Below are 10,764 nucleotides of genomic sequence, written 5' to 3'. Positions count from 1 at the left end.
GTGTGAATGTTTCCATGTTAAGTATTTAGAGACTCAGTAATAATTTAACTAAAAATATTTTTATTCATGCTACATAAAAAAGTAACTATAGTCACTTATAAGTTATTTTCACTGTAATCCCAAAAATCAAAATATAAAATAGTGAGTTCATAGCAGGAAAAATAATTTATACTCTCCTTTCTATGAATGGATTGACCACATGAATCAATGTCTTATATTTCATTTATTTTGGATAACTTGCTAAACATTTCCAACCCGTAATATAATAGAGTTGATTCTTATGATATTAAATGTGTTTAGAATGAATTTTATCTCACCCGATCTTTAAAGCCCGGGTCAAAAAAATGGAAAGTCATCCAGATAATACTCTCAGCAACACCCCACATGCCATATGCACATAAGCTAAAGAGTCCTCACCACCCATCTGGAGACACGGCAGCAAAACCTGTTCTTATGTAAGAGACTATGTACACCTTGCCCAGTTACATAATGAAGTATATTTGGCAGGAAGTCTAACAAGACTGGATTCCTGATTGTTTGTATCCCAGTAAGTAGAACAGGGAAAACAAGCATCAGGGCCACTTGCTCTTCAGATTAAAAAATTGAGGAGCAAACTCTAACAGGCCTGCTTGAATTCACAACCACCCATCACATGAGTGCCTGTTTCAGGGGAGACTTTAATCCTCAACTTTCATTTTCTTGACTTTTTCCTTTTTAATGCCAAATCTCATAAAAAGTGAGGCCTGAGGATGTGACTCAATGGTAGACCTCTTGTCTAGTAAACACACGGTCCTGGGCTCAATCCCAGCTCCACAGGGAAAATGAAAGTGAGTCTTCACATTGCCTTGACTTCTTGTCTTACACAGGCTCTGAGTTTACACTGGTAACTTGTCTTCCTTTCCATCAGCACATCAAGTTATCACTTTCTGAATTTTTACCTTATCTTGTTTGTTTGTTTGTTTGTTTGTTTGTTTGTTTTCAGCATGCAACATGCCTGTATGCCTTCTCTTCTCAAACTTATCCACACACCCATAGCAGACTTTACAAACAAACTTTGTAGAGTCTGAGCTGGGGCAACTACAAGGTGTTAGAGCAGCTCAATTACCCTCCTGCATGTCAGAATCTATACATGTGAGGATGCCATTATCTATAGCCTGGAGCTTGTTAGAGATTAATGAAAGAAATCAATGAGAAACTTCAATCCCTAGGCTGTCTATCAGTTGTTCATTTCTACCATCCCCACACGTTATACAGACTCCGAGTGAGTAGAGGTGTATAACTTGCACTTGCCTTGAGCAACCCTCCACCTGGACATTCTGCTCAGCTTTTCTGGGGCTAGCCCCTTCCTCTCATACCTTTCCTTCCCACAGATGACTTGGGGTAAATGACATCAGCCCTTTTCCATTGTCCAGCTTCCAAAAAGCATGAAATTAAATGAGACTATGAGGCCTGGGGTTTTACAATAAGAACATGCATGAAAGATCTTAGTCTATCAGCCACAGTAACTTTCTAGCACTAGGAGGCTCTGTGAACAATGTCTCCCTCTAGACATTGAGACTAATGGACACCCCAGCCAAGAAGCCCCTGCACAACTAAAGGCCTGTTTTAAAGGTAAGAGATGGGCTTTTCTCCAAGCCTAGTGCATCATAAATGAGGGGGTCTAATGCTGTCTAGATAGTTCAGGAACACCCTGACATTAGAGACTCACAGGTGTAAACAACTACTATCTGGGACCTTAAGAGAAGACAGATATTTAAATAGTTGTATAAATGAGTGTTTGTAATTTCATTCAATCATTGAAAAAAAATTTTCAACATGGGCGAGTGAGAGATGGCTTGCCACCAATAGCAAGTAGGAGAGCTGACCCTGGGGTCATCAGAGCCAGAGGGCTGTCCCTGCCCTCACCAGATACAGCACTCAGGATAGCAGGCCTACATCTTCATCTGGGCAGCACAGTAGAACTGGCCCTGAATGTGGGGGTTGCAGATAAGCCAGCCCTGAGAGTCTGAGTGTAGGAGACCTATCTCTGTCTTTTGACTGCTGCACAAAGACTCAGACTAAGAAGAGATGCCCTCCTCCCTTCCCTCATCCCTTGCCATCTATGGCAGGATAGAGAACTGGAACCATGGTCATGAGAGTTGGAGAACTGGTCATGTTCTGCACTGGCTGCAGCACCCAGGAGAAGAGGCCCTGAAGCTTGCCTGGGGAGCAGGGTAGAGCTGGCCCTGGTTGTGGTTGCTGGTGAGCCAGCCCCAAAGGTATCAGCAGGAGAGCTGATGGCATGACAAATTCAGATACCTCTCAAGCCCAGACCTCGGGCTTTGCATTGACTCACCGCAATTATCTTCCCCACAGATGAACTGCTGGAGAGCATGAAGGGACTGGTCCTACAGATCCAAAAGTTCGGGATCTTTATGATACAGGACAACAACAGGATATCCCAGAGGAGTCTCCATGAGGTTCCAGTATCAATAGACTAGAAGAAGCCAGAGACCTCATACCAGACCTACAAATCATCACAAGGAACTTTTTCCAGCAAAGAAATATGGACAAATTGGTATATTATAGGACACACTGTGACACACTACAGCTTCCACAATGAAATATTTTGTTTTGTTTTACTAGGAAGGTTGCAAGGGTGGAGGGTAGGTACGAGGGAAGGGGGAGATGAATGGAATTAAGGTACATGATGTAAAACTCACAAAGAGCCAATAAAAAGCTAAAAATGAAGAAAAAAATATCTCAACAGGAAACATACGAGTAATATATTATTGTGCTATAAAACACTCAGAAATAATTTTGGTGCTTTGGAAACAAAAAAAATTGCAAATATTCTTGTTTTTAAAGACAGAATCTCACTCTGTAACACAAGCAAGACTAACTGTTGCAATTATCTTGCCTCTTCTATTTCATAACTGCTGGGATTATAGGAGTACCTCACAATGCCCAGAGAAAATTATATTTTATATTTCTAAATATAAGATAGTTAGAAAGTATTGGAAAGAACACTCTTTCCTGGTCATAAAAAAGATGTTTTTAAGAAACAAAAAGTAACTTAGAATAACAGATATCAACTGCAATCTGAAATATTGTGGGAGGTAGAACACAGGAGTAACTATCACCCTCCAAAACATAGGAGGCAACAGTGGACAGCATCAGAGCAATGCAAGAAAGCAGGCCAGCACAGCCTCCTGTAGCTTACAAAGCATATATCTTCAAAGGGTTATTATCAAGACAAAAGCCAAACACCTCAAGAAATTTTGCCTTCTGAAAATCATTCAGGTAAATCATTATCATGCACTGAATTTTAAAGTTTGAGTGAATATGCTTGATGCTAAAGAAACACCAATCATCTGCCATCTTCACCTAGCTTTTTCTGCTACCAACTTTCAGTTACTGAATAAACACTGTGCATCTGGGCTATTTACAGAACTTTGAACTCAAAATACTTAGTAGAACACTTTCTCCAACATTGCCAAATACAAATGGCCTAGACATTATGAATGTAATTTTTGCCTGATAGTTTTCATAATTGTTCTCATTGTATATAGTTTATGAACATAAAAGAAAGATCATCTATTGGACTAAAAGGAGAAATATTGGGAGATGGTTTTGTGCACTGTTCATTCAAATGCTGATTACTGTGTCCAGAGATGTGGCTACAGTCTGGACACTGGCACTGTCAATCATTCTGTCTCAATGCTGTCTAAAAATTGTTTTCATCACCTCTGATTGCTTAATAAAGAGCTGATCAGCCAATAGAGAACAAGGCAGGACTTCTGATCCCAGTGAGAGGGTCTCTGGTGGGACCAGAGAGAGAGACAATTGGCTGCAAGAACTTGCTGTGAGCAGGTGATCATGAGAAAACCATGAGAGAATGGGTGGAGTAGGGTGGCCAGATCGAGATTAAGATGGCAGGTAATATCACGTGGCTGGGAAGTGGCTGGGAATTAGACCAGGCCAGCAGAGTCATGCTAGAACAGCTCAGAACCCTGCCCAGCTATAGCGCAAGAAGCTCATTAATAAAAATACCAGGTTTCCATGTTGTTATTTGAGAGCAATGACAGGAGTAGAAAAGCCTGTACTCTTACATTGAAGGGAGTAACTGGGGAAGGTGAGCATGATAAAAAATATTATATTATATCATATTATATTATATTATATATGCATGTTCAAAATTCTCAAACACTAAAAATGTATTTTTTAAAAGGAAACTAAAGAAACATCATTTCACCAGATGTATAACAAATGGACACAAAATATTCAACCCTTTAGTTCCCAATTAAACAAACACATACCAGTTTTTCTATACTCTTTAGTGGGATTGACTCCAGTTGTGCTAAAACAAAACAAAGCAAAACAAAAACAATCAAACAAACAAAAATGTATGCATACAGAAACTTAACTGATTTCACTATGACCCTCAGCAAACAACCTCTTTCCATACTTTGTAAAGCGTCTAGAGATAACTTATGGCACCTAATGCCATAGAAATCTATGTAATCCATTGTGTTATTTAAGGAATAATGAAAAGAAAGAAAAGTCTTGTATGTTAGTATAAACTTTGCATTTTAAAACAGTTTTCATTCTTGGTTGTTTAAATCTGTGCCTGTGGGACCAGTGAACTGTCTAGAGTGCCACCTCTGCAGGACATTGAGTGCTGTGGGACCAGTGGACTGTCTACAGTGCCACCTCTGCAAGACAATGAGTGCTGTGGGACCACTGGACTGTCTACAGTGCCACCTCTGTAGGACAATGAGTGCTGTGGGGCCAGTGGACTGTGTACAGTGCCACCTCTGCAGGACAATGAGTGCTGTGTGGCCAGTGGACTGTCTAAAGTGCCACCTCTGCAGGACTATGAATGCTGTGGGACCAGTGGACTGTCTACAGTGCCACCTCTGCAGCACAATGAGTAGTGTGCTTTACATTTCCATAACATTCTTGTGTTCTTTCCTGTGTCGTGTTCTCATTGGCTGGCTCTTCTCACAAAACAGGAGGATGTTTTGTTCCTAAGCAACCTCTCCTCTATGCAGCAGGAAGGACCAATGCTCCCTTGCCCCCTGCTTACATACTGAGGAGATGCTGGCTTCCTAGTCAACTTCTGAGTCTCACAAGTCATCTAAACAGAAAGCCTTAGGCTGCTGTTCATTCTATGTCTATTTCAGTATTGCAGTTTCGAGGTTTAAGCAAAACAAAAAAAGGAACTACATAGACTACCCTGTGTCTGCCCCACCCTCTCCCACAATCTAAATCCTTCACCAGAATGGTACCTTTTTTATCTTGTGATATAGCCTGGTCTGGTAGGGCATATCTATAATTTCAACTACTCAGCAGGCTGAGAAACAAGAATCTTGAGTTCAAGGCCAACTTGGGCTTCACAGTAGGATGAAAATCAACTTGAACAAATATCAAGAGCATGTCTAGAAGGATGAAAACAGGCTGGTTAGGGAGCAATGGAAGGGAAAGGAGAAATAAGAGAGAGAGAGAGAGAGAGAGAGAGAGAGAGAGAGAGAGAGAGAGAAAATGGAGTCACTATCACCCTAAGTCCATAGTTCAAATCCCCACCATGACATGTGTCATAGAGGATATACTCCGTACCCTAATGTATTAATTGTTTAACTGGAAAGTCTTCTAATCATATTTAATTTTACAAAATTACTTCTTTATGGATCTTAAAATTACTACAAGACCCATAGTAAGGGTTTTACTATATATCCTTTGCTAACCTGGAACTCACTATATAAACCAAGCTGACCTCAAGTTCACAGAGATCACCTGCCTGACTCCTGGGTGCTGGGATTAAAAGTGTACACCACCACCATGAAATTCTAATAATTAATTTTTTAAAAGACCAGATAACTATAAAAATATATTTCTTAGTCTGTTACTAAATGGAATGAAAATTTTAAACAACATGAAACAAAAACATCTTTGATAGCTCAGTAGCACATTATTCTTTCTAAGAAAGAGAATTACATAGTTGGTTTACACAGGATGAACTAAAGCTCAGTTGCTAGCAAGCAGCTTCTAATACAAAACTGACCACAGGCTGAAAAGAATGGAAGAAATGAAGTCACATAACAAAAAAAGGACAAAATAGCTGAAGAGATGGCTCAGTAGTTAAGAACACTGGCTACTCTTCCAGAGGACTCAGGTTCAATTCCCAGCATCCACATGGCAGCTCACAACCACCTGTATGTAACTGCAGTTCCAGGGGACCTGACACCTTCTTCTGGTTTCTTCAGTCACTAGGCACACATGTGGTTCACAGACATTCTTACAGGCAAAACACTCATACACACAATATTTGAAAGACACAATCAGAGGAGCCAGAAGATGGCTCAGCTGGAAAAGTTCTTGCCAAGCAAGCATGGAGACTTGAGTTCATTTTTGTCACCTACATAAAAAGCAGGGCTTAGCAATGCATATCTGTAATCTCAATGCTTGGGCTCATTGGCCAGGCTGGTCAAGCCAAATCAGTGAGCTCTAGTTTCAGTGAGAGTTCCTGTCTTGGAAATTAGGGTGGAGAGGAAGGAAGGAAGGAAGGAAGGAAGGAAGGGAGGGAGGGAGGGAGGGAGGGAGGGAGGGAGGGAGGGAGGGAGGGAGGGAGGGAGGGAGGGAGGGAGGGAGGGAGAAAGGAAGGAAGGAAGGAAGGAAGGAAGGAAGGAAGGAAGGAAGGAAGGAAGGAAGGAAGACACCTGACATTGATCTCTGGCCTCGTTATACAAGGGCACACTTGTGTATGCAGATATGCACACACATATGCACAAACCCATGTGAACACATGTGGAACTGTGAAAGGCAGCCTGCTTTCTGGTCGAGCTAGTTTTAAACCCTGGAGACCCAGCAGGTGTTCCTGCAAGGGACAGAAGACCTGTTTGCCATGCTCCCAGACATAAGGCTCCTGACATGAGGCCCCAGCTCCATAATTCTGTGGCCATCAGTCATGTAGGGCAACACCCCAAGCTCCTGGTATTTCACCCCACAGTTACCTGGCAACAGCCAGGTATGCTTCTACCCACAGTTACCCGGCAACAGCCAGATAGACCTGACCCACTATAAAAGGGTCTGCTTGTCCCCTCCTCCCTCTCTTACTGCTGTTTCCCAGTTGCTTCTCTCTTGCCCTTTTGCTCCCCCTATCTCCGAATTCCCTTCTCCCCTCTCTCCACATGGCCATGGCCAGCCTCTACTTCTCTACTCTCTCACTTTCTCTGCCTTTCTACAATAAACCCTTAAAACCATGAACTGCCCCTTCTCATCGGGATCCACCATACTGGAGCAGTGGAGCAGGTCTTCCTCTAAAAGAGCCGAGCATCTAATCTCCCATGGAGGGCCTCTCTGCGCTCTCAGCCAGGGTCTCCACCAAGGCAAACCAGAGACAGAGACACTCCTCCCTGCAGGACCCAGCCGGAGCTCTCCTCCTGCCCTTTTCCCTTTGTGTCCCAGGCCAGAGTCAGCCCGTAGGTACCCACTCTGGGCATTCAGTAGCATGTGCGGTGCCCAAGAGTGAGAACCTGCTGTCCCTGGCTTCTGTGCAGCCCCGGGAACCAAGAGCCAAACTCCGACAGTTCCTCGGGGACCTCAGACTGCGCTTTTCCCACCCTCGGAGCGGTGTTCTGCGGCTTCTCACAGACACCCACCTGGCAGCAGTGTGGGGTCCATGAAGTCAAACTTCCCGCATCCGCTTCCATGCCCTAGCCCTGTGGTGGGCCGGACGTGGGACACACCATTTTGAGAGACAGACAGACAGACAGACAGAGAGAGAGAGAGAGAGAGAGAGAGAGAGAGAGAGAGAGAGAGACAGAGAGAGAGACAGAGAGAGAGACAGAGAGAGACAAAGAGAGCAGAGAGAGAGAGGAGAGAGACACACAGAGAGAGACAGAGAGAGCAGAGAGAGAGAGAGAGAGAGAGAGAGAGAGAGAGAGAGCGCTTAAATCTGACTTTGCACTCTGAGGCCATGACCTCTCCAGAACACATCACTGAGTACATTGCCTTGGTTTCAGATAAGCAGACACTGGACCAACACCACACTGCAGCTTCTGCATCATTTTCACACAGCTCCTGCTCTTCCTTTAGTTGCCACTGAGCTCTCACCACATGAGCTGGAGCTGGGGATGTTAATATTTGCCTTTCAAAAGATGTGCACTAAAATAAACATACTCATGAGACCCACTTGTTGCCTAACACAACAGTGGATGTCAGTATTGGCTTCTGAACTTAGAGAGTCATCTCTACGTCATACAAATCCCACTATTCACAAAGGGGACGTTATGAACATACTTCATCCCCATCCTTACAGTATAAGCTTCTTGGGATCTAACTCTGCTTGATAAGTGCTGGTTAATTTTTTTCTCAACTTAACACAAGCTACGGTCATCTGGAAAAAAGGAACTTCAATTAAGAAAATGCCTCCGGGCTGGTGAGATGGCTCAGCGGGTAAGAGCACTGACTGCTCTTCCGAAGGTCATGAGTTCAAATCCCAGCAACCACATGGTGGCTCACCTATAATGAGATCTGACGCCCTCTTCTGGTGTGTTTGAAGATAGCTACAGTGTACTTATGTATAATAAATAAATCTTTAGAAAAAGAAAAAGAAAAGAAAATGCCTCCATCAGATTAGCCTGTAGGGAATTATTTCAGTTTAATGATTAATATGGGAGGACTCAGCCCATGTGGCCAATGCTGAGTAGGTGATTCTGGAGTGTATAAGGTAGCTGGCTGAGCAGACAAGCTAGGGGAAGGCAGTCTCTGCTTCAGGTTCCTGCCTAGAGTTCCTTCCCTGATGATGGCATCATCTTCAAGGTGAAATAAATACTCTCTTCCTCAGGTTGTTTTTAGTCAAGATATTGATCACAATGGTAGAAAGCATTCTGAGACAATCAGAATTTTCAGGGTTGCAAATCCTGTCATCTGCAGCAAGGTGGACAGAGTGTGACGTCAACTGAAATAAGAATACCTAGAAGGACAATCATCCTGTTCTCTCACGTGATGGGAAAGTGACCTTGACCACAATACAAAGCAGAAATCACTGGAGGCTGGGGCCAGGGGGTAGATAAGAGGAGGGTGGGTTTGCTTATTACATGTTGTATATGTGTGCTGAAATATCACAGTGAACAGGGTTAATATGGAATAATACATGGAAATGAAAATTAAATGTTTTTAGACGTTTTTATTGGTTCTTTGTAAATTTACATCGTGCATTTCAATCCCACTCTCCTCATACCTGCCCTCTACCCTTGCAACCTCCTCCCCAACAGAAAAAAACCTGTAGTGTCACAGTGTGTCCCATAGTATACCCCTTTTTCCACACTTCTTTGTTTGCAAATATTCATTGCATTGATTCATTGGTCTGGTAGGAGACCTCTGGCTTCTGCTACTCTATCAATCCTGGAACCTCACTGTAACTCCTTTTGAATATTCTGTTGTTGGCCTGTGTCATGGAGATCCTGTACTTTTGGATCCGTAGGACTGGCCCCTTCATGCACTCTAGCTACCAATGGGGTATGTATTGGAGTAGGCCAACTTAAAGCCTTGGATCTAGGCTGGTCAGTCTGCTGGATCTTCCCTCTCATGTCCTTGGGATTGGCTCACCAGCAAACACCCACTGCCCTGTCAGCTCTACCCTGCTTCTTAGGCAAGATGCAGGGACCACTTTCATAAGTGTTGCAGCTACTGAGGAACGTAACCAGTTCTCCCAGTCTCATGACCCTGGGGCCATCTCTCCTGCCTGCCATAGGTGGCAAGGGATGAGGAGAGGGAAGAGGGCATCTGTCTCTCATCTGGGCTACTGCACAGCAGACAAGAGGCAGGGTCAGCTCTCCTAAACTCACACCCTCAAAGCCAGCTCATCTGCAACCCCATGTCCAAGGTCATCCCTACTATGCTGCCCAGGTGAGGGCTCACTCTGGTGAGTTCTGCAGCTGGAGAGGAGCAGGCACAGCTCTCCTGCATTCATGACCTCAGGGGAAAGTTTCCCACCTGCCACAGACAGTGAGGGGTTGGGGAGAGGAGGGTAGGGCATCTCTCCCTTGTCCATGCCACCACACAGGAGACAAATTGCTCGTACCCTCAGGGCTAGATCACTTACACCTCCTGAAATGTATGGTGATGAATCTTCCAACTGCAGCTAGCTGGAGTGGTATCTGCTCTCATTTTCCCAAGGCCAGCTCTCCCAAGATGCCAGGTAAGGGGTGGGACCAGTTCTGCACAGCCTTCAGACATCAGCCCAGACCAGAGATGTCCACCTGGCCATTGGTGGTAACAGACCCCTGCTGCTCTAGGACCATGGCTCCAGAGATGGCCCTGGTGGCAGCACAGTCCCGGACTCCACCATGGCCTCAAGTGGCATCACTGGCTATGCTGCTCACTACCCTCCAGTCTGAAGTTCTGCCTCTCTTCAGTGTACCCACATCCTTTGGTTTCTGTTTCCCTTCCATTTCCCCACCACTTGTTTGCTCTTCTTAGTGGTTCTCAGGGCTTCTGGGTGTCTGGGCCATCTCAGGAGTGGTCTCATAGGTACTGTGCCCTCTCGTATATTACGGCACCAAACAGAGGTGACCTTGGGAATAGTCTCTCCTGCCCTGTCTGTATGGTGCTGGACTGGTGGTCATCTCAGGTTTGCTTTTTTCAGGGAGTGTTGAGCTACCAGTTATTCAGATATTTACAGGTCCGAACACTGACCAGAAACACAGCCTCTCTCCTCTTTGCCACCTGCTGATGTACACGTGACACAGTAGCCACACCTGCACAGACTCTATGGGCAGA

The 10,764-nt window shown here is 44.3% G+C and overlaps 1 non-coding gene across 1 annotated transcript; it reads right to left on the bottom strand.

The window, feature by feature from the left end:
* Window positions 1-10,632: 10,632 nt before the first annotated feature.
* Gm24670 lies at window positions 10,633-10,764 on the bottom strand. The gene has a single exon (XR_003954222.1). It is a non-coding gene; the product is annotated as a small nucleolar RNA SNORA17 (small nucleolar RNA).

This window comes from Mus musculus, chromosome 2 (genome assembly GCF_000001635.26).
Source record: "Mus musculus strain C57BL/6J chromosome 2, GRCm38.p6 C57BL/6J".
NCBI classification, from domain to species: Eukaryota; Metazoa; Chordata; class Mammalia; order Rodentia; family Muridae; genus Mus; species Mus musculus.
The sequence above is the reverse complement of the archived record's forward strand: the minus strand, read 5'-3'. Positions and strand labels throughout refer to the sequence as shown.